Below are 20,249 nucleotides of genomic sequence, written 5' to 3' on the forward strand. Positions count from 1 at the left end.
GAGAGTGGTTGCGCGCGCACACGTCAGCGGTTCTAGCGACGCGTGCTCGGACAACACCTCCTAGCATTTTAGGAGGCGTCGGATCAGAGATCTTACTTGGCACGATAGACACTTTTCAGAAGAACGAGACAGTGAAACAGGTGCGGCATAGTGCCACTCAATTCGCTATAGCAAGCATCGAAAGGAGGCAGTTAACTTTGCAATTGTGGCACGCGTTGTGGCATGGGTGAAGCCGGGCGGGGCCACTGCGCCTGCATAGCAGGCATTCGATAAACCAGTATACGTCTACGCTAATACGTCCTCGCTGTGCAAAAAGGAAAAAAAAAAACGTCTAATATCTTCTTTACTGACTATAAATTGAAGTCCCCCTCGGGTGGTCCCCACGCTCCGATCTGGTCCGATCTCTCTCGCGCCAAAAAGAACAAAAAAAAAACTCTTAAATACGTTTGCCCAGCATTCTAAGCGTCATTTTAGTAACCAATAGAAAATGCGCTTGTGAGAGCCAATGAGGAGAATTCCGTTATAAATGAAGGAGCCAATAGCACGCAACGGTCGATCGGCGACGGTCGGATGTCGACCAGAGAAGGGCGTGGCCTTCGCTCAGCCAGCCTGTCCCTGCAGCCAGCGGACCGTATGGCTATATAGCCCCGAGAAAACCTCGCGCGACTCTTAAAAAACGGGAAGAGCGCGTCGGCCCCCGTCTGAGCCCCACCACCAGAGCCATTCATCCTCGGCTCAGAAGAAAAATTAAAAACAAAAAGAACAGTGAAGACTGCGGCAATGGACGCAGGCGCGCGACCAGACAGAGGACTGGGAGGCGGCCCTGCTCGGCTGTCAAGACCTAAAAAGCCAACAGGCTTTGGTTCAACGGACGCGGGCGGCGTTGCTTGCCAATGGGGCACCGGAATAGGGGCTCCACCCAGTATTGTAAAGGGAAAGGGCCAATAGGGTCCTACCCCAATCATCTTTCTGTAAAAAACTTAATTTCCCATAAATGTTTTTCACCACCACCATCCCGGGGAAGCAAAAGAGCGAGCGAAGAAAGATGCTCGGAAAGAGAGAGCCGGCGACGCAGACCAGGCGCCTGCCGCGGTCGTGCTGCTGCGGCGACGCGCGAGGACGGTCAGGGCAGCGCAGCACGCGTTATAGCATAGTGTCGCTAAAAAAAGCCGCCCGGGACAAAGCGCTTATCCGCGGTCCTGTTGGCCGGCCATTCAGCAGGCCAGAGTGCACGGCAAGCCCGTATCTGCGTCCAAAGCGGTCCTTTCAGCCACGCACGCCGCGGCTGCACCGCAGGCAAGAAAGAGGAGCGCGCATACGAGGCTCATCGCAGCGGAGAAAGTATGCGCTATGGCGCCCTAGCTGTCGCTAGTTTACTTGGTTTTGGTTTAAGCGACCGTGGGGAAATTTTTTAGAAGTGCGGAGAACTTTTCGTGGGCGTGAACGGCGCAAGCGCAAACCTCCCCGACCAAGTTGGGCGGAGTCATGAGGAACGTGCCTCGATGGACGAGCTAGAGGGCATCCAGGCTAAAGCCCATCAAAGGAAGGGGCTTTCATCTAGGCACTCCGGGAACGCCTTCTAGAGCGAGCTACCTTTGGTCACGTGGTAGAAACGTGCCTGGCAGTGGGCGCACGCGCGAGGATGGGAGAGGGAGGTTCCAGGCGGCAATTTGACCTTCTTTGTAAGATGAAATAACGGCAAAAAAAAAAAAAAGAAGGAAAAGCGTGAGAGAGAGAATAGCGTGAACCAGAGCCCAAGCAGAAGCCAGAGAGCGTCTGATAAGAAGTAACTCCTTCGGGGATAGGCGACATCACCGAAGAGTGACGAAACGTCTGTTTCTGCTATACATTAATGATATTGTTCGAGATATTGCTGTTCACATTAAACCTTCTGCCGATGACTGTGTTTTGTGCTACGAAATTAACACAAAGTGTGACCAATTATAGCTGAACAATGCAGATCAGAAGATTTTCGCGAATGGCGCAGAAGGTGATTAAAGAGGAAAAATCTATTTTTATGAGAATAACACAAGAAGAAACATTTGCACTTCGGCTACACTATTAATAACACTTTTCCCTCTAAAGTTAGTGGCTATAAGTATTTAGAGCTACGGATCTTGAACGATACTAGGTGGAGTATTCATGTTAATTACGTAACTTTTTTTTTCTTCAGGCGAGCACTTAAGTTTCCTTCCCTTTCTGTTCGCCTCTTGGCTTACAAATCCGTTGTGTTTCCCATTTTAGATTACGCTGCAATCAAACGGGACCCTTTCACAAAAACCAACATCGCCAAACCAGAACAGGTACAAAGAAGAGCCGCTCGTTTCACTTATAACACATTCACAAGAACTTCCGTTACAGAACTTTTAAAGAGGGCGAACCTTTCTTTTCTTACACAAACAAATCGTTGTTCGCCATTGAAGTTCTTATATCAACTAATTGAGGGGCATTACAATACTGACGTAACAGAAATCATATCTTTCTCATTCGGATACGCTACTCGCCGAAGGCATAATCCCATTGTAACTCCCTTTTCCTCGCGTAATAACTCTTTCAAGTATTTGTTCTTTCCGCGCACAATACTGGCCTGGAATCAGCTAAAAAATAATTTCATCTCTGCGCCAACGTTAACTTCTTTCTTATCATGTTTACAGTGACATTATTTTATTTTTATCCTGCTGTCAGTGACACTTTTATTTCTTTAGTGTAACCTCATGTGTGATTTTTGTTTTGTTTTTTTGTTAACCCCAAACTACACATTTTTCTGCGCATGCCACTGTATGTACTACGCTAGTACCACCCTGCTAAAATCCCCGCATATTGATTGCAGTATTTACAAAATAAGGTTTGGTTTATGGGGTTTAACGTCCCAAAGCGACTAAGGCTATGAGAGACGCCGTAGTGGAGGGCTCCGGAAATTTCGACCACCTGGGGTTCTTTAACGTGCACTGACATCGCACAGTACACGGGCCTCTAGAATTAAATAAAGGAAATAAAATAAGAGTTACAGGATCTCCACAAACGGACGCCACTGAAGAGAAAAGAACATCTCGACAGGCGCACGTGAGCGAAGTTACCTTTTTTTTCCTTTCTCTCGTGTCTCCTCCTCGGTTCTGTTTAAACAAAGGGGGAGTGTGTACACCTGCTTAATGACTGTCACGTGAAAGCATGACAAGTTTCCAGAGAAAAGACAAATAAATCAAGGACAGCAAAAAGCCCCTTAACTGCCACCGCCGTCGTTTCCCAGGCGTCGACAAGCGACGAGAAAACCGAATACTTCCTGGAGTAAACACGGACGCGGCTGCCACTAGACACACACCTACGCGCACCCGAATGGCGCCGTAAACACGCAGACTGCTTCCCACCGCGCGCCGTTATACCAGCGGCCGTGCAGCGGGCCGCGATACGCCCGGTTGGCTTCGACGTCGCCTCTGCTCGCGGAAGAGGACGCAGCGACCACGACGACGGCGTGGGACTGCGCGGCTTTCGGAATGCCGCGCCTCCGAAAGAGAAGCACCAGCAGCGGGAGACGAATGCGCGAAAGGCATTCGCCGCTGCGGAGAGGGGAGAAGGTAGGAAAAGGGAAAGGAAAGGGTTAACCCCGCGTTTCGGATGGACGGACAGACTTCATTGCCTTCAGCTTAGGTGCGAGTAGAGTTGTACTGCGCTCAATACTACTCGCAACGCGTCCACTCAACCCAGGTTTCGTCATCATACCAAATCAGAGCGCCTAGATGGAACTCAACTTGCAAGCAATCAGTGGACTTTGTATCGACGGCTAAATTCAAAAATTTCCGTAAAACACGTTGCGGGGCAAGCTGACCAGTGCATAGCCTGCGGAATACGAAGCGCATGTTCCACCTTTCCTTCTGCTGTCGTTGTGTAGCGCTTCACCTTCCTCCGCGATTTCCAGCAACGCTGTGCCTGCACTGCTTCTAAATCTGAGCTCCCACCACACATGGTGCTTTGAAACTCGCACTGAGCGCCATGTGCGTATCCTCGTCTCGTTTCGCCTCGTTTCGGGCGTAACGGAACGGTGACAAAGCGGAAAGTTGGAATCCATGGTTAGCAAGACGGTATCCTGCGTGAAGAAGAGACGTAACTGCGCACCCTGCCGCGTAGGAGGAGGCGACTGGAAGCATTCACGAGGAGCTCCGCGAAAGTTCACGCGCTTTCTACCCATATAAGCTAGGAGTCCACTTTATCCGCAGCATCATTTGTGTCGAGATTACAAAGAGAAGAAAAACTAGAAACAGTTACCCCGCTCACTGGTGATTACTTCGCACACATCTCGACTCCTTCACTGCCTGCTTCAGTATTCGTGCTTTATTAAACTTTACTTCCTCTGTAAGGGCACAACTGAGACACCACTGTGACGCTAATTACCTTAGTGTCCTGAGAGACAGAATGTGGGTCTTCTTTCTTCAAGCTGGCTGGCGGCTTTCCTTTTCTCTCACTCACAGCGCGAAGAAAAGCAAAACGCGGAGACCACCCCCGCAGCTCAAAGCGGCCGGTGCGGTCACCGGGAGAACAGAGACCGTCGAGTACAGAAACGCGCGCAGGATGGAGGAAAAAAAATGCGCAGGTTTGCGCGCTAATTACGAGGCAAGACGAAGAAACGGGGCAAGGATGACGGCTGCCTGGGAGAATGCAGCACGGGAAAGCCGAGCACAAAGTATCGCAAGACAAATCGCGACGTGAGCCGCGCTTCGGCCGAGCAAACAGCGACGAGTGGCCACATCGCAGTCTCCCCTTCCCGGGCCTCTGTGCGCGCTTTATCGAAAGCGGAAATTTCGGCGCATTCTCGGCGGTCGTCGCGGGCGGCGGGACTTTCCGTCTCGCCTCCCTTCTGCGCTTCCTCCAATTTTCGTCGCGTTTCTTCTGCCCTCCAGCGCTTTAACTTTCTTTCCTTTTTTCTTCTCTTCACTCCGCCTGGCGTGGGTGGTCCCGCCGCTCTCGACCAGCGTAAAGGCGAACAGCGCCAGAGAGCAAGAAGAGCCAATGAAAAAGCGCAGAAACGGATGCGAACGAGCTCTTGGAAGTTTTATGCCAGATGAGGAGTTCGAGTTTTAGTGCAAAACGCCAGCGAAAAAGTCGGGGCGGGGGAAGGTGCAAAAGGGGAGAACACCGGAACCGGTCGGTTATTTCCCTGCAAACTCGGAATCTACGGAAAATAGCTGAGCCCTAAAGAAGGAGGGCTCCCCGCTCTACAGCTCGGAATCTACAGCAAAAAAAAAAATTAAAGGCCCCATAAAGAAAGTTCACTTCTCCGGAGCGCACTCGCCGGCATCAAACGCTCGTGCGCCGTCGTAAAAGAAGCTAGGCACACGTAATAAGCGCTGCTCCGTGCGCTAACTCCTGCTATATACACGCACCCGCGGGACGTAAGTGGTCTGTGCTTGTGACTTTTTTTTTGCTGCTCTGAGTATTCTTTCGGTCACACGCAATTGAGAGTAACGTTAATCTCGCTCAAATGTCTTCCATGTCACCGCCAGCAGCGCGCCGACGCAAATGAAGCGTTCGCCTGCATGCATTGTCTACCCGCAACGAACGAGTGTGTATAGGCACTCGACGTAATTCTGAGTTGACAACGAACAGCTGTAAAAGAGAAGGCAAGAAAGCTAACCTGACTACTTTGTAAGTGCACAATTCCAAACTGAGGTCAATGAAACACTCAAGTGGCCCCCGACAGCTGTGCGAAACCTACGAGAATCCGAATACAAATTAAAAGTTGTGGGATATTTTAACGTCCCGAAGCTACACATGGGCTAGGAGGGATGCCGCATTGACCAGAGCGCCGGATTATTTTAGACCACCTGCGGTTCTTTAACGTGCGCTGACATCGCACAGTACATCGGTGTTTTTGTATTTCGCTTGCATCGAAAGCAGGTTGGTTTGGTTTCGTTTGGTTTATTGGGGTTTAACGTCCCAACGCGACTGAGGCCACGAGGGGCTATAGTGAAGGGCTCCGGAAATTTCGACCACCTGGGGTTCTTTTAACGTGCACTGACATCGCACAGTACACGCGCCTCTAGAATTTTACCTCCATCGAAATTCGGGCGCCGCGTCCGGGATGAAACCCGCGTCTTTCGGGTCAGCAGCCGAGCGCCGTAACCACTGAGCCACCGCGGCGGCTGTGCACCGAAAGCATCCCTTGCGTTTATGACTAAAGAGTAATGACTAAAGAGTAAGCTGCACATTCCTGGTTCTGTAGATACGCTACGCTTCTCGTATGCATGGGGGTTGATGCAATTTAGCGCGTTATAATATTTATTTTCGTGTGCGTACTAAGTTTTTAAAATGTTGTTGAATCGGAGGTCACTTTCTACCAGCATTTAGAAGGAAGGCGGGGAGACACGTGGAAGAGGGGGGGAAGGGTGCCACCCTCCCTTCCCCAAACCAAATGGGATAGCGTTTTCGTCGCAATAATTTTCACAACTCCACATGCAAAGATCGCTCGGGGGTTTGCTCCCTATCAGAGGCATGACCGTTTTTTGCTGCTTTCTGCCAAATTATCTCACAGTTTAATTAATATAGATATACTTTCCTTCCATATCAAAATTCTCTATTAAATGTATTCTGCTATGCGTCGCCTGGTTTCAGACTGTTGGCTGTTTTACGTTCTGGCTGCCCTGAATGAATACGCGAGAACTGCTAGCAGAGTGACGGTAAGTTTGGCGATAAGGCATGTTTTTTTTTCTTTCTTTTATCGCTTCTTCTCTTTTCGCACGTTACTTCAGCTAACTTTCGGCGTAACGGGAAACCCCTGTCTTGCAACCTGATTTCTTACGGTTAGCAGCAATGCGCCCAGGCGCACTACATACGCGTTCAGAAGGAAGATGCACCAAACACATAGCGTTCTTCCGCACCCATGCCTGGAGGAAGAGGAGGCAAACTTTATTATATAAGGGGTTTTGGGCGCGGCTAGGGGTAGTGTTCCACTCCCCGCGGTGGGCTCCAAGCCAGGTGGCCAACCGACGATGTGGTCGAAGAGAGCATTAAAGGACGCGCGCAGTACGTGTTTCGTCGCGGCAAAGGTCGAAGCATGCAGCTACGGACTAGGGACGCCGACCATGTAGCGGGGCCACGCTGTGGCTCCCAAACTCTATTTCACAAAATAAAAGTTTTCACCACCACCACCTACGCGAGTTCGCTGTACCGTTTTTGCACGAGCGTCGTTCTTTGCAAGCCCACGTACGCGCTTGAAAGGAGGAAAGGCACGCCTGCCTGCTATAGGTTCTCTACTATTCTCTGCCAAGCACGCGTATATGCGCAAAAAATGACAACGATGAGGCTCTCCGATGAAGGCGGATGAGGAACTTGCTGGCTGCAGCCTGAAAGTGAATGCATGCGGGCGTACGTGAACACTGCAGCCAGAGCACTTGACTGGTTCGTTCTAAACCTCCCCTGCAGGCTCGCCTGCAGTAAAGGGATTCGAAACTTTTCGGTTTCACTTTTTCGCACTTCACATCAGTAGTAAACTTGCAGGCTTCCAGGTTTTATTTGAGTGTTATTTACAGAAGCGTTGGTGTGACATCATCCAGGGGCTTTTATTGACAGTGAAAATTCTAGTACTGAGTTCCTGTCGAATAAAAGTGGGTGTATTCCTTTACATATACCGACGTCGTTTCCTTCTTTCTGTCTCTTAAACTCGCGCCCCTTTATTTCCTCTCTTCGAAGTGACACTTGATCCGTTAACTGAGGCGAACCTCTTCTGTGTTGTCGACATTTCTCTTGAAACCGAACGAGGAAAGAAAGCACTGGCAGAGCGGCATCAATAAGAAAGCGGAAACAGCCCGCCACGACAACGCGGGTGCTTTGAGCGGGCGAACAGATGGGGAGGAAAATGTGACCTTTTCGGGCCGTAGACACCCGACAGGGTAGGCTTATCAGGCGTCGTTAAGCGCCCCGTGTAGCGGAGATTGGAAGCCTCTGCACGGCGATTAAACTGAGCGAACAAATACAACGAAACAGTTGCGTCAGTGCGCAGCGAGCGAATTGACACGCCGAGGCAGCTATCGTTCGAGATTAGATGTCCAGACGTATAGACGTATACAGGGTGTTAGGAGAAGGTAAGTGACGCCAACCAAGTAAAATACAGGAAAAACACGACGTTTCGGGACCGAAACGTCGTGTTTTTCCTGTATTTTACTTGGTTGGCGTCACTTACCTTCTCCTAACATTAAATTTCCCAACCAGACAGACTTCTGTCGAATGTTTTCTTTTGAGTGTATACGTATACTATATAGCGAATACACAAAGCGAAAGCGCGCCGACGGCACCAACTCCTGGCTGCGTGCGAAACGAGAGAAGAATGTATCAAGCGCTGCGTCCCACTCGTCGCGTTCACAAAATACAGTGGAATGTCGCTAATTCGAACTCTGGTAATCCCAATTTTCGTTTCTTTTTTCAGAGCTCACGCTTCAGTCCCAGTGACATCACGCTCCCCTCAATTTCAACTCACCTTAATTAGAATAAATTTTTCGCCCCCTCCGAGTTCAAATTATGGAGACCTCCGGGGGCGCTCTTAGGAACAAGACATTGAAGAAGCTCAGTCTGCGTTCACTGTGCGCACCTTCCGGCCACCACCTGCGAAGCGCACCGGCTCTACACTCGTCACATGGAAATGTATACTGTCGATTGAGGAAGAGCCACTCTAGACGCCGCATCGAACACCGCGCACAGCATCCGACGTGTACTACATGATTTTTGCGGACAGGAAACCGGGCGCTTCGCGATTCCTTGCAGCATATCCCATGACCCAGCACCAAATGAAATGCAAGCAGAACTGTTGCACGAGCACAAAAACACTACAGTATCAGTTTCTGGAGGTTAAATACAGGCGGGGTCCAATGGCGCTTCCGCCCGACAGTCTTGGCGTCATCGAAGTGAAAATCAAGCGCGCTAATATCCAGTCTCTTTGCATTAAAATCTCGTTTTGGTAGTTCCGTCTTAATAGTCTTGTTCGTGTTTCACTTAACGCTGACATTACATAACGTGCACATGCGCCAAAACCGCCACTTCCGCCAGCTTGCATACAGTACACCCTTCAGTTGAGATGATAAATCGAAAGACGGTCGAGTGCCAAAGAGAGCGCTGGGTCTAAGATGTATGCCGGAAGACTCGGTACTAACCGATTCGCCTTTCCGCCCTTGTAATCGCAAACCACGAAGCAAGGCAATCAGTACCGGTGCTGGCAGAAGAGCATTCGTTCCCTCACGTTCCGCACAGGTTCAAAGATTGAAACATTGCTCGATGAGGACGGGGTTGCGATCACGGAACAAAATAGTCGACGTTTAATTTTGTTCACCCTGCCAGCTTCGATTTGAGCGGCAATTAACGGCGTCCTCGATAGCGCAGAGCGAGGCACCGCAACCCTGGCATTTTCTTCAGCCACGTCGGCAGCGAATGCATTCCTCCGCAGAGCGCCGCGCGAGGCGAAGTCTTCCCCGAAGTCATCCGCGCCTCGACGCTCCGGAGCGAGTGCGGCTGCAGCTGCTGCCGCACTGAATGCCATCGGGAGCAGCGTACAGCTCGCACACAGCGCATAACTTCGCCAACACGAACACAGTGCATATATGGACACGTGCTCTCTCTTTAGGGATACACAGGCGCAGACTCTGTCGTCAGCTGTCACCGCCGCACGCACAGCATGCCGCGTTCGCTTATGCATTTATTTTTTGTATTCACTTCGAAACCGCGTACTGACGTCGTGACGTTGCGCGCGTGTTTATATGCACCGGTCCCCTTCGGTGTTTCAGCCTACAGCCGCCTCGCAACGACAGATGCCCCCCTCTCCCTTCGCTTGTGCGCGAGGCAGCGGCGCTCGGACGTGTGGCACAATGCGCCCAGCAGCGGGACGCGAGGCCAGATGCGCCGACGCGGATGAAGCCCATCGGCCCGTTTTTCGACGGATGAGCGTGGCCGGGGAAGGAAAGAAGAAAAACGTCGAATAAAAGAGCGAAGGGATAGAACGAAGGAACCACGACGCCGGTTAGGGGCAGAAGAGGGGGAAGGAACCCAGGGTGCGTAAAAATACGCGCACATCACCCGAGTCGTGAAGTGCCTGCCGCGCGTGCGGGCACGCCGAACGTACGGATCAACAACGGTGAAGAAAGTGCCGCTGGGTGCCCGCTATCTGCACGCGTCGCTCCAGCGCTTCCCCTCTCAAGGCCGTACACGCGGGGTCGGGGGACGCCTGCCAGACCAGCTCGATGCTCCCTCCTGGAAAACCGGAGAGGAAGTGCGGCGACTGCAGCGAGAAATAAAAATAAAATTGAAAACAGTCACAGGTGACACAGGTAGAAAAAAATATACATATTCTCCACTTTCTCCGAGCGCGGGCGCTGCGGCCGTGCTCTGAGTATGCTGCAACCACGTCCTGTACCCCTCCCCATCTGCACAGACCCCGGGCATCAAGAAAAGATTCTCGTCGCCCGCTCCCTCACCGGAGCCCAGACGCGGGGATGCCCGCACAACGTTAGCTACATCAGACCACCCTCTCCCGTGGGCCTTATTTGGCGGGAAGTTGCAGCTGCCGCCGTGTGGCTGAGGCCACATCAGAAGTGAAAGGGCGCAGAGAGAAAGAGGAGATATAAACTGAAAGATGAAAGGGACGCGGAGGTCTTGGAAATGAATAACAGAAAAAGAGGGTGGAATATAGACCAAATGAAGAAGATAGCCCCATAAGTGCGCGGAGCATTATGGGCCGCACAGCTTGATCGCATTTTGGCGTGCGCGCGGGTAAGTATAAAGGTGTCCGTCGGATCGGCCGAGGTATCTGGGCTTCCCCTGGGTTTCCTTCAGTTTTTCTAAATTTATATTTTTATTCAACGACGACTCTGAAGAAAATTTAAAACGCCGGGGCACCGAGAGCGCGATTCCGGCGCGCTTCCCGCGAGCGCCGAACGATCTCAGTTTATTTTTTATTCTTTTTTCTTTCTTTTCATTTAGCGGCGAAAGTTGGAGGCAGCGCAACAAGGTAGAAAGGTAGAGGTTCGGACTTTCCTCCTTCCCATATTTCTGCCCGTCAGTGAGTTAGCCGGGACTGACTGTGTGCCGGTGCGCGCGGATAGAGCAAAATTTGGCGCGCCGCAAGTCCCGCCGCGGTGGCTCATAGCCCGAGTGGCTTTAGGACGTTAAACCCCAATAAACCATACTAAACCAAACGTCGTCGCGATGCTGCTGCCTGTTTGGTTTAGGTTTGTGGTGGCTTAACGTCCCAAAGCGACTCAGGCTATGAGGAACGCCGTAGTGAAGGGCTCCGGAATTTTCGGCCACCTGGGGCTCTTTAACGTGCACTAACATCGCACAGCACACGGGCCTCTAGAATTTCGCCTCCATCGAACACTATAACCACTGAGCCACCGCGGCGGATATTCCGTCCAGTGTGGACTTCGCCGTACATGGCGCGCCCCAGCGTGCGCGTGACATTTGTCGCTCCTTGCTGGCTTCCACGTAGCTTTCCGAGACAGAAGAACGCCATGACCCACGCGAATGCGGGGTAAGATCATTTTCCCTGCCACAGCCCGAAGTGCACCGTTCGCGCGCACTGGACGTGTGTGGAGCATTGTACTTCACATCGGAAAAGAAGTCACGCTGTACCCGTGCGCCTAATGCCTCCGATTAGGTTGCCACTTGTGCCGTTAATTTCCGTTGCGCGAGCACAACGTCCAAGAGCTATGCACCCGGTTGATGAAGAGAATATTCGAGCTCACCATTTGGTATGGGTCAAGCGCGCACGCTCTGACAGTGAAGTGTTTCAGCTTACCGTTGCCGCGCCAGCTACAGATGCGCGTGCGCGCGGTACACGTGAGCGGGACACGCGGCGACAGCGGTAACCAGGGTCAGACGTCCTTTACGTTCATCGTGTTTTAAATGCGACAGCGTTAGGGGGGCCACGAGGGCGAAAACTGTTCGGCGCCTGTACGAAGCCTCCACCTCCCAACCGTGGCAGGTGGCGTTTAGGGGGATTACCCTCTCTCCACCTGCCACCTGCACTCTAAACACGAATGCGCCTGTATGGCAGTAAGCTGTCCTTTGACGCACTGGCTAGAACCAAACACCGGCTATCATGTCACACCGGTCATAGTGAAACACCATGTACAATGCAACAACAGTGAAAGCAACTTGGTATGGACACCTCAGTGACAGGTGATAGTGCTAGGGCTCTAGTGATGATACTGGATTAGTGAAGTTACATGTAGTGGTCGTAGTACAGTTCGAGCTCCAGGCTGTAGAACGACAGCACAAAAGAAGTGAAGGTAGGGAAGAATGCTCTTCGCATTTCCTACGCATCCTGCCTCCGAAAGGCGAAAGCCATGTCACAACGAGACCGTTGCATGCTGTTGAACAAAGCGTCGACGAATTACATCGCAGAAATCCGCTGGCCCCCATAGATAACCGCACAGCGCGTGCAGTGACCCCTGACTACACAGCATTACGACGAGAGGAAAACCCACGGGCGCTGGCTGCACGTTCGAGAGGGGAATCTCAGGCAGTCACAGTGGTACGTCACGTCCGTTGACAAAGTGTTTTCACAGCATGAGAATGGGAAACTATTAATCAACAGACGGCGCTTTTCCACCGAAATCTGTGCGCGCAGCGCTTCGTGTGTCCGCACAGGTAAGGCCCCCACATCGGGAAACACCTTTGGTCAAGCACACATCCACTGGACATCCGCTCGCCGAGTTGCGAGCGGATGTCGAGATCTTGTCGGGAGCCCCGCAAACCGACAAGTTGCAGCTACTCGACACTGCTCGCGAAGCCGCCAAGGCTCACGCGGTGTGAAAGTATCCCACTTACGTACACATACATATACACCACCACAGACTATCCCGTAGGACAGGGGTTCTCAAACGTTTTTGCTTGGAGGAACCCCAAAAGCCTTCAATAAGTTCCAGGGAACCCCCCCCCCCCCCCCCACCCCCACCCCGCTTTCACTTACCAGCAATGTTGTCGAGTGCATTTTTGCAAAGAGCGAGTTGCAAAAGTTAAATGTTTATTGTACCGATTAATACAAATACTAATGTGATGGGTGGTACTGCTTCCCTTTTGAGAGCAAGTCAAAGCGTGGCTAAGCAGCACTCAGAGCCAGTCTCATATCAGCTGCCGGGTCAGGGCCAGTGAGGGTTCTCGCGGAACACAAGACAGCCCGCGGAACCCAGTTTGAGAACCCCTGCCGTAGGACACTACTAACTCCACCACACGCGAGACTAACCAGGTGCCAAATGGCGCCAGCTTAAAGCACTTTTCCCAGCCTCGCGCTCAGGCACACCTTCTACCCCAACCTATAGCGAATCCAATCAGTTACCCAGAGCGATGCCTGTCCTGCGGAGGACACCGAAACCTCCGTCATTCCACGTGGGAATGCCCTCCCCCCCACTCCCCTTCCCAGGCTCGCATGCATCCCCTCCCTAACTGTCTGCAAACTGGCAAAATGCAAATTCGCTTTCCGCACCCTCGAGTCACCCTGCTATAGCATTATTCCACCATTTCATTACCGCCCAATTTTTGGTCAATCCCTCGGAGTAGGCATCAGCCCCTGTATTTTGAAGACAACAGCAACGACTGCTCTCTTCGTTCCTTATATTGCTGGTTTCGCTCGTTCAGACATGAGCCAGCTCGCCTGCAGCTTTCATTCTGTCCGTTCTCGTTGCTGTCACAGCTGTTAGCACGCCGCAGCCGATGATGACCTTGGAGTGGCAGAGACATAAATGACTAATAACGTTATTATGCAACGTAAACCACTTTCCAGCTGCCAGCCGCTTTAGCCTCAGTCCCCTCGCAGGCACGTTTTAGGTCGTTTCCACGTTCTCAGCGTACACCTTCCCCAATATAAGAGTGCCGCAGGGGCCACTAATTGAATTTGGCGATCTCCGCTGTCTTCGGCAATTAATTACTACCACCGTGACCACTGCTGCAGCCGAGTAGTGGGTATTAGCCATTTGACGTCTGAAGTCAGCAAGGGAGAAAAGAAAAAAGAAACGTCACAGGGAACGATCGCCGTAGCTCCGGGGATAGCGCAATGGCCGCCTCTGCTGCACGGAGAAGTCTGCAGCGTGAGCGCTGTACGAGTCATTAACAGTCTCAAGGCCGAGAGAGAGAAAAAAAAAAGAATAAATGAATCCGTTTGCGCCGCCATATCCCTCGCGCAATATCATCAGCCTGCCACAGCATGTGTAGCGCACTCATCGCCGCTCGAAACCCATACAGGGCGATGGCAGACGTACGCGGTAAGTGAGAAACGCTTTGGCAGCGGCATTATACTTATAATCGCGCTTCCGTTGTCGGCGCTTTTTGTTTTCCATTGACTGAAGCGGCGAGCGCAGAGACATACGGACCCTGAGACTGGAGGCTCGGGGCGAAGAGACACATGCGATGCCGCCGACGTGCCGTATCGTATCCCGGCTGCAGCATATTCGGCGTACAGTTAACTGGTCCTCAAGCAGTCCAAGTGAGATCCACTTGTCTGTTGTTAGAGAGCACTCAGAATGTCTTGAGTATCCTGTTTGAGGACATTTTCAGTACTACTTCAGGATTTGTATGAAGAGCTTTCGTTTTCATGGGAGTGCCATATTCAAACCTAATGCAAGAGAAGCTATAGCCAGAATAAGCAAAAAGAAGAGGCACAGCACCAGTTTACCCGCTCTGCTGCCTGAATGAAAAATATGAGCGGCCCAAAAATCTGAACAGTCCAACCCCATCAGAAGCGTGATATATAAGAACAGGCGCAAAGGCAAAAATATGTTATCTCCTTAGTGCATATAATGTTTGGGGTCAAAATGGTTTCCTTCGTTAAACACATATTGTTTAATAACCCTGAGTTTTTAATTAATGGGAGCCGAGTGCGAGAGATAAAGCCGGTATGATCTCAGTTAAATTCCACAGTACGATTGCCCTGCGATCGGACAATTGTAAGCCATTTGAGGAATTTTGATCCTCAAGTCTTCCAGCAAAGTACTAACTGAGGACATCCTTATGAGGAGCCATCGAGATACTATATGCTGTACGGGATGAGGACGTCCTCGGAACGTCTGTTGTTGTTTGGGAGGGGTTTAATGTCGGAAAGCTGCACGTGGACTATGATTACGGATGTGGGGCTTGGGATCAGTTTCGACCACCCGGAGTATTTTGCATCGCACACAGGCGTTTCTGCACTTCTCTAACAAAATGTAGCTCCCGCGGCCACCCCCACCCCCACAACCCTGATCCTGGGTTCATCAGCAGCCAAATGCCAAAGCAGTCGAGCCACCACGTGGTATGCGGATATTGTTTGTGGTCATCTGCTAATAAATTAGTTAAAGCTGAGGTTTTGTGTGACAATAACTGCAAGAATATCCCAAACGCAGTCTTTGAACTATCTACCTGCCTAGAAGATGGCTTAGTGACGAACTATGGCCCCAACACACAGATCTGTCGCGAAACACATTCATGTAAGTGAAGATCCGAACGGCTGGCTGAGTGATAAGCGTGCGTAAAGAACCGATAGCAATAAACTCGCCTTGGTGGTTTGGTTTATGGGGGTTTCAAGTCCCAAAGCGACTCAGGATATGAGGGACGCCGTCGTGAAGGGCTCCGGAAATTTCGACCACCTGAGGTTCTTTAACGTGCACTGATATCGCACAGTACACGGGCCTCTAGTATTTCGCCTCCATCGAAATTCGACTGCCGCGGCCGGGATCGAACCCGCGTCTTTCGGGTCAGCCAGTGTAATTTGCCACACTGTGCGACATCAGTGCTCGTTACAGAACCCTAGGTGGTCGAAATTAGTCCGGAGTCCTCCACTAACGGCAGCCCCATGGGCGTCCGGAGGGGGGGGCAAGGGGGGGCGGCTGCACCCCCCTGGAAAAACACTCACTCGAACCGTGAGTGATGGCCGCACGTCAGGGGCGGCGGTGCGCTCAGTCAAAAGAGTAAAAGCGGCCCCGCTTCCACGCTTTGGGTCACATCTGCGAAGTGCCGCGTTCGGGGACGCGTCGTTGCAGACATACAGCGGCACCGACGAGCATGTGTTTCGAGCCGTCTTGAGATGTGTGCCTGTTTCTTTGATCTCTAGTGAGATAGCGACACGGAGGCAGACAGTGCACACCCCGGCCACCGATGAATTCTTCAAGAGGGAGGGACAAATCAGCCGTGTCCATCCCCGCTTTGTCGGGCTGCTCAGGGGCAAGCGGGCGATGAGTTGGCGCCGCCGCCGCTCGCTGTCTCCTCCGATCCACGGGAGAGCGCAGTTCGGTACAAGCGCCGCTTTCAGAATCTTCGGCAAAGGGGATTAGCTGCTTTTGTTCACGGCGACGCAGTCTCCAGAGGCGCCCCCACACCAGCGTTCCTTGCGTCTTCTCCGGAAACCAGCGCCTTTGGTCAAGGCAGCCCGATGGCGCCTGCCTGGCTCGCCTGTCACCTCTGGCTGGGCCTCAAATCCCAACAGCGCCCATGTACTGTGCGATGTCAGTGCATGGTAAAGAGACCCAGGTGGTCGACATTATCCGGAACTCTATACTCCTCCGTTCCTCATAGCCTGAGTCGTTTTGGGGCTCTGAACCCCATAAAAACACACAAAACAAATTTTCCGACCGGAGTGGCGAGTGTCCCTTCCCCTCGGAAGTCGCGCGGCGTTCCTTGCGTGTGCGCGCCTCTTTGTTTGTGCTTCGGTGTTTTTAGTGGCCGGTTGTCAACGAAGCTGAGAACAACCAAGACAGCGGACGAGAAAACGACGAGCGGCGAGTAGTGTGTGTGCAAATACTCGACTTTGCGGTTGCGCGAGCAAGATGGAGCGAGGTGTATGAAGCTGCGAGCGTGCATTTATCTTGTAAATAAGTTTTCGCTGCATATATAGTCATTTTTTGTTTTCAACGTACGCATTCAACCGTTTTTCCAATCAATGTGTATATATTTTTAACACTACCAACCCTGAGGAACTCCATAGCCAGCTTTGTCTCGCGCGGTCCCGAATGATGGATATTCGACGCTTCTTCGAGCGTCAGCGCTTGTCTGACGAAGCATTACCCAAATGCGCCCCTGCAGATTCTGGTGTGACATGTGACAACGGTGTAGCATTTGAACAGAGTGATGCAAGCTTTTATGACCGGACAGTAGCTGATCTCGTCGACTCCATGGAAGGGACTCTGTCAACAGTGAGTTCAGGTGATGCAGCAGGCCGAGATGATTCCATTTCTCCTTTCTTGGGATTCAAGTCCGGATTTGACCAGAGCGATGGAACCTTTCATCACCGGACAGTAGCCGACGTCGTCGTCTCCATGGAAGGAACTCCACCAGCGAGCTCCGGTCACGCAGTAAGCCGAGACGATTCCCTTTCTTCTTGCTTGGGATCGAAGTCCGGAGACAACATCAAGAAAACAAATCACTTGCCTCAAGAATATGACTTAGGAGAGTTTCTAGGCAAAGCTAAACTCACTGGCGTACCGGACTTTTTGAAGTTACGTCTTATTACTAAGCCATGGTCGCCAAATGTTACATATGATTTTAAGAAGGATGTAACACCTGGAAAGACGTCTTTTCGACATCAATGGCTGGGAGATTACGCCCCCTGGCTTGCGTACTCAGCGACAGCGAAAGGCGCCTTTTGTCATTTTTGCGTCATTTTTCCTCCGCGTGTTCACCGGGGTACTCAAGGTAGTTTTATCGTGCGCGCTTTCAGTAACTACAGAAAAATGCACGAGGCGTGCAGGGATCACGTAAAATCCCAATGGCACCAGGAGGCAATGACGGCCTCACAGAACTTTATGGATGTGATGAAAGGCAAGCAGCTACCCGTTTTACAGCAGCTGAACAGAGCACTGCACGCGCAAGTTGAAAGGAACCGTGAGAAACTATTTCCAATAGTTTCCACCATTGTCTTTTGCGCGACGCATGACTTGCCGATTCGCGGCAAACAGTCCGATAGTGGAGTCTTCAATGATCTGCTTGACTTTCGTGTAGAAGCTGGAGATACTCTACTTCAGGAGCACTTCGCTTCTTCTGCTGGCAATGCCAAGTACACTTCTGTCCGCGTCCAGAACGAGATCATCACAATCTGTGGCGACATCCTGAGAGAGCTGATAGTTACCGAAGCTAACAAAGCGTTTGCTTTTTCCGTTCTTGCTGACGAAACTGCAGATATTTCAGGAAAAGAGCAGATGTCTATAGGCGTTCGCTTTATTGACAAGGCGGGAGTCCAAGTGTGCGTTCGAGAGCAGTTTTTGGGATTTGTAGAGCTGGAGCAATTAAACTCCGCTTGCATCGCCGCGGCAATCTTGAAGTTTTTGACGAATGTCGGGCTGATTCTTTCGAACTTCGTTGGACAGGGGTACGATGGATGCTCTACAATGGCTGGAAAAGAAGCTGGAGTGAACAAAATTATACAAAAACAGTTCCCGAAGGCACTATTTTTCCACTGTGCAAGTCACAAACTAAATCTCGTCATCAACGATTTGAACGACGTCTCTGAAATTCGAAACACAATTGGGATAATCAAACAAACCATAAACTTCTTCCGCGAGAGCGTGCTCCGGAGAAAATTGGTGCCCAACATTCCGATGCTGTGTGAGACAAGATGGTCTGCGAAGTACAAGTCTATTAGGATCTTCTCTCAGCATTACGTGGCCATAGTCGAAGCACTCGAGGAGCTCGCGTCCACGGAATCATGCTCGAACGCTGCAACTAGACAACGAGCTCACATCCTCTACTGCGCAACAACAAGCTCATCTTTCATCGTCTGCTTGCATATTGTAGCGAAGTACAGCGCTCGGCTCGAACCAGTTACGAACATTCTGCAAGGTGTATCCATGTACTTCCATTCTGTGCATGACCACATCACTGAGCTGCAACGTATTTTTCGCGGCCACCGGACCAACGCTGTAGAGGAGTTCTCTAACATCATGAATGCAGCAAGGGAGGCAGCCAATCACTTAAATGTGGTGATATCTGTACCAAGACAAGTCTCTCGTCAAGCCCACCGAGACAACTACGGGATTCAGTCGTCGGAGGAATACTACCGTGTGGCAATATATGTGCCGTACTTGGACTCCCTCACTGCTTCTCAAGCTCGGCGCTTTTCTGAAAGCAATGAGAGGAGCTTCAAACTTCTCCAGCTGAATCCATCAAAAATGAAGCACTTGAGCCGTGTTGAGTTCGCTGTTCTCGCCGAAGAACTCCAGTGCTTTTACGGCATCGACAACTTCAAGGAAGAGGCCATCTCTTGGTACGAGATGTGGTGCAACAAAACTGGGGACCCATCAGAAATAACTTACTGCGAGCTTCTACATCAGGCCAAGACATTCTTCGCTGGTGTTGCAAAAGCCAATGAGGTGGCTCTGGCTTTGCCAGTTACTACCTGTATGGTCGAACGCTCCTTCAGTACAATGAGGAGAGTGAAAACGTGGCTACGCTCAACGATGACAAACGACAGACTGGACGGCCTTTGTATGATGAGTGTGCACCGAGAGCGTGTAATGAAGCACAGAAATGAATTTATCACCCGTGTCATCACGCAATTCGCCCAGAAAAATCCGAGGCGTCTACAGTTTCTGTTCAAGGAAGACTGACTGAGTGACTGTCGTTGCGTGTTTGTGAACATATTGTGCTGTGTGCTGGTCATCAATCCGGGTGTGTCGAGAACCCGTATGCAGCAAAACTGAGCACTCTTCTCCACGAAGTGATAGTATCTTTTTGCATTTTTATTAATTTTAATTGTTTCTTCGCTTATAAACTCCAATGTATCTCTCCTAGCCTCGCTTTACTTTGCTGTTTGTAATTTTTCTTTAATGCGTGTATTTTACTTATCTATTTTATTTATATATAAAAAAATAAATTTACTCCGCAAATAGTGCCTTTCTGCTACGAACATACCCCCCCCCCTCCTCCGGCGCCAACAACCAATGGGCCCCCCCCCTGCAAAAAATTCTGCGGACGCCCTTGGGCAGCCCCCTGCTTACTATGCCAGGAACGCGGTATATTTACCAGCGATGCAGTATGTGTTTTTTCGTCTGCGTGCTTATCAACCAATAGACAGATAGATTCTATTTCGATTTCCTAGCCAGGCGAAAGCTACGCTCCCCTGAAACGTTCATCAAGGTTAACGATCCGCAGCACGCGGACCGTTTCGCCACAAACGACTCGTTACCATGGCAACTGATCGCCATTTTGCAAGAAAACAATATAGCCTTCATGCCATTGCTGGGCCAAAATCCGAAAGTGACAGCGTGCTGTTTGTTCTTATGGCCCTAAAAAAAGAAATGCGCTGCACGACA

At 51.1% G+C, this 20,249-nt stretch overlaps 2 protein-coding genes across 3 annotated transcripts in view; one reads left to right on the top strand and one right to left on the bottom strand.

Annotated features, from left to right (window-relative positions):
• The window catches only part of LOC149365089 (bicaudal D-related protein homolog), a 185,000-nt gene that overhangs the window by 163,075 nt on the left and 1,676 nt on the right, over positions 1–20,249 (bottom strand). The gene's annotated exons all lie outside the window — the stretch shown is intronic.
• LOC149365090 (citron Rho-interacting kinase-like) overlaps positions 1–20,249 on the top strand; it is a 198,835-nt gene that overhangs the window by 71,688 nt on the left and 106,898 nt on the right. The gene's annotated exons all lie outside the window — the stretch shown is intronic.

Source organism: Amblyomma mixtum, chromosome 2 (genome assembly GCF_055824585.1).
Source record: "Amblyomma mixtum isolate Tamu chromosome 2, ASM5582458v1, whole genome shotgun sequence".
NCBI lineage: Eukaryota > Metazoa > Arthropoda > Arachnida > Ixodida > Ixodidae > Amblyomma > Amblyomma mixtum.